Source organism: Leopardus geoffroyi, chromosome B3, assembly GCF_018350155.1.
Source record: "Leopardus geoffroyi isolate Oge1 chromosome B3, O.geoffroyi_Oge1_pat1.0, whole genome shotgun sequence".
NCBI lineage: Eukaryota > Metazoa > Chordata > Mammalia > Carnivora > Felidae > Leopardus > Leopardus geoffroyi.
This window is the reverse complement of record NC_059337.1, coordinates 137,868,697-137,872,558: the sequence shown is the minus strand read 5'-3', so window position 1 is coordinate 137,872,558 and position 3,862 is coordinate 137,868,697. Positions and strand designations below refer to the sequence as shown.

The 3,862-nt window shown below is 48.1% G+C and overlaps 1 non-coding gene across 1 annotated transcript; it reads left to right on the top strand.

The window, feature by feature from the left end:
- Positions 1 to 320: 320 nt before the first annotated feature.
- On the top strand, positions 321 to 405 carry TRNAW-CCA. The gene has a single exon. It is a non-coding gene; the product is annotated as a tRNA-Trp (tRNA).
- The last annotated feature ends 3,457 nt before the right edge of the window (positions 406 to 3,862 follow it).

Sequence of the window (3,862 nt, the reverse complement as noted above, 5' to 3'; positions counted from 1 at the left end):
TTAATATTTCATCGTACTTGTGTAATTACGATTACTCGCCGAGGGTCTCTCCCTCCCTATCAGACCATCCTTGCTCATCTCTGATGTCTGGGCCCTAGCATCGCACCTGGCACATAGTACACACTCATTAAACATGTGTTGAATCAATAAACAAAAAGGTGGTTACCCCAAGTAAAGCTGGAAGTGACGGTGGAGAGATGGCTTTTTGAAGCTGCCAGGAGATTTTAAAACAGTATGTACACTTCCCCAATCATTAAGGGAGAGGGGGAACCAAAGCAAAATAAAGAAGAAGAAGTCACTTAAGAATAGCTTATAGGGGCGCCTGGGTGGCTCAGTCGGTTGAGCTTCTGACTCCAGCTCAGGTCATGATCTCACGGTTCGTGGGTTCGAGCCCCGCGTCGGGCTCTGTGCTGACAGCTCAGAGCCTGCTTCTGATTCGGTGTCTCCCTCTCTCTCTCTGTCCCTCCCCTGCTCACGCTGTCTCTCTCTGTCTCTCAAAAATAAATAAATGTAAAAAAAAAAAAAAATTTTTTTTAAAAAAGAATAGCTTATAAAACAAGGTGATGAAAATAAGAAGAAAAATCAGTTATGACAATAAAAGTGAATGTAACCAGTTAAACCTTGTGCTTACTCCTAGATTGGATTACAAAACCCAAAACCCAAAACCAAAAAACTCCAAATTCAGCTGTGTTCTGTCTCCATGAGATACACGTAAATAAAACAAAGCGGCTCAAAAGTTTGAAGGAGAGGGGCGCCTGGGTGGCTTAGTTGGTTGAGTGTCCAACTCTTGATTTGGGCTCAGGTCACGATCCCAGGGTCATGAGATGAGCCCCACGTTGGGCTCCACGCTGGGTGTGGAACCTGCTTGGAATTCTGTCTCTCCCTCTCTTTATGTCTCCCCCCTCCTCCCTCTCTCTCTCTCTCTCTCGCTCTCAAAATACATAAATAAACATTAAAATTTTTTCTTGAAGAAGCGTTTTCAAAGTCCTTTTCAGGGACTTGGGAGGCAAAATAACAAAACAAAACAGAAACAAAAAACTACAAAGGATAAACTGGGGTTGGTGAAAGTTGAAAACAACTATGAAGAAAGCCTTACGGGATGAGTTACATAGTATTAACATCTAGAAAATAAGACTGTTCATGATATAAACAGAAACGACCCCAAACATAACAAGCAGGAAATTCAGTATACATCTCTCAGGTGTTTAGACCCAGCAGGCAAAAGCAGGAACAGGGGTGATGCGAACAATAGATCTATTTATCTCCTCTCGTCAGTTTCTCTACCTCTTTTCCCAGCCCGGTGGAACATTAAAAAAAGAAATCAACGTTAATTTTGCTGGGATCAAAATATGGACATGTTCAAAAAAAACACAAAAAAGCCGAATGTGCAGTGCCAGGAATAACACCCGAGTCATCAGCAGCAGCAAAACCTGCTTCAAAAATCCATTTTTCCAAAAAAAAAAAAAAAATCCATTTTTCTCTTATCTCTTAGGGCAAAGAGTAACTAAAGGCGGTAAGGAGCTCACCTAGAAAATACTGATGATGACCTCCCAGCGCAGGGCAATCTCTGCATCACAGGCAGCTCTGTATCAGGTGCCGTGTTAGTTTCCTGCAGCTGCTGTAACAAATCAGGCGACTTGGCCACGCCCCTTCTGGGGCTGCAGCCGGGGAGGCTCTTCCCGCCCCCCCAGCAGTCCTGCGTTTGCAAGATTTGAGGCTGCATCCCTCAAATCTCTTGCCTCCTTCTGCACATCTTCTCTGTGTGTCTGTATCCAATCTCCCGTGTCCTTCTTTTTTTTTTTTTTAATTTTTTTTTTCAACGTTTTTTATTTATTTTTGGGACAGAGAGAGACAGAGCATGAACGGGGGGAGGGGCAGAGAGAGAGGGAGACACAGAATCGGAAACAGGCTCCAGGCTCTGAGCCATCAGCCCAGAGCCTGACACGGGGCTCGAACTCATGGACTGTGAGATCGTGACCTGGCTGAAGTCAGACGCTTAACCGACTGCGCCACCCAGGCGCCCCATCCCGTGTCCTTCTTAAAAGGCTACACGTGGCGGCATTCAGGGTCCACCTCAATAATCCAGGACAAACTCCACTTCTCAAGGTCCCTGACTTTATGGCATACCTTCCGTATCACCTAATGTTGCCTCTTTTGCCGTGTAAAGGGCTATTCACAGCTTCTGGGAATTAGGAAGTGAATATACCTCTGGGGAGGTCATTTTTCTTCCCGTCACAGATGCATGCAAGTCCATAACATGACATGCTTTAATTATTAGATAAGAAGGAATACAAATCCGTGAGCCAAATGTAAGCCAGGACTACGAAAGAGACCTCAGCAAAGTTAAGGAAATCAAAAGGAGGTTAATAGAAAAAAGGGCTCGTATTCTGTTCAGGCTTTTGGAACTATAAAAGTGGGGATGTTAAGGGATAATTTCTAAATTTTAAAATATAAATGCAAATATAAATAAAACACGAAATGAACACATCTGAGATCTTCTTTAACTCATCACTTAATGAGGCAACCAGTAAGATGGTTACAACTGTCTCAACTAAGAATTCAAAGAGCAGAGGCATGGGGCGCCTGGTGGGTCAGACGTTGAGCAACGGACTCTTGATTTCAGCTCAGGTCGTGATCCCAGGGTCGTGGGATCGAGCCCCGCCTCTACACTTCACATACAGCCGGCTTGGGATTCCCTCTCTCTTTCCCTCTGCCCCTCTCCTCTGCCTCTCTCTAAATTAAAAGCAAAACCAAACATAGAGCGGAGATATATACAAGCCATGAAATGCAGTTACAAATAGATACAAGCTAACGCTTTCCAAGGCAGAGCCAGGTGCAAGATCCAGCCTCTGAATCAGGCTCAACAGGGTCAGAGGCGTCCTGGGCCATGTGCCAAGGGCCTAGGTGATGCTTACTCATGGCCTGGGGCAACGTCCACCCAGGGCCCTCTGTCAAGCCCGGGCAATCAGGCGGGTTTCATTAGGGACCAGCCTCACCTCCCTTTCTGCCCCCGCCACCTCAGTAATTGACCATACGGTGCTCACAGACGGGAAACAGCAGCCCCTTAGCCACATGGAGGGGTGGCCAGTGGGTCCGGGGACACGTCCTTCACCCCATCTCCAGGGCCAGCTCTTACCACTCCTTCCTAGACCTCCTGCAGGGAGATGCACGCGTGGCCACGTCCCGTGTTCCCCAGAAAGGAGCGAGGGGCATTTGCTTGAGCCGACCGCTGAGGGGTTCCCGGAAGACTGGCGGGAGGGCTCCTTGGTGGAATAAAACCAAGACATGCTGTTTTCAACATGGTTCATCTGCCTCACTTTATTTTTCCTGCTGTCCTTGCCAGAGCCCTGACTCTAATGTTTGTCGTGAATTTCCCAAAGGGAAAATATAGTATGGTCTGTTTCCCAAACTCCTGAGTCTAGAACCCCTTCTCTCTTCCTCCCCTGGCAGGCAGCTGGAGGGATGTGGGGCAATTCGTGGGGGTGGGGGAGCATCTTCTCAGAGCCTCCGTGTTGCAGACAAACTGGTCATTGGGTCCAGCGTGCGAGGGAGCCCTGGAGCAAGGAGGGGCTGTCCCGGACCTCCCCCGCCCTTCCCCACAGCCGTGATGTCCTGGCAGGGCTCAGGACCTGGGCCCCCACCTCTGCAAGGTGACCCACTCCCACGCAGCCTTTTTACAGGGAGCAACCTGGGGAGGAAGTGCAACGCAGCAGTCGGGAGAATTGAGGTCAAGTTCCAGCCTTTAGTTGAGCGGGGTGGCTTCAAACACATCAGTTAACTGCCCCTTGCCTCAGTGTTCCCGTCTGTGAGCTGGGAATTAGAAGACCCAGCTTGTAAGTTGCAGCTGGAATTCAAGGTGGCA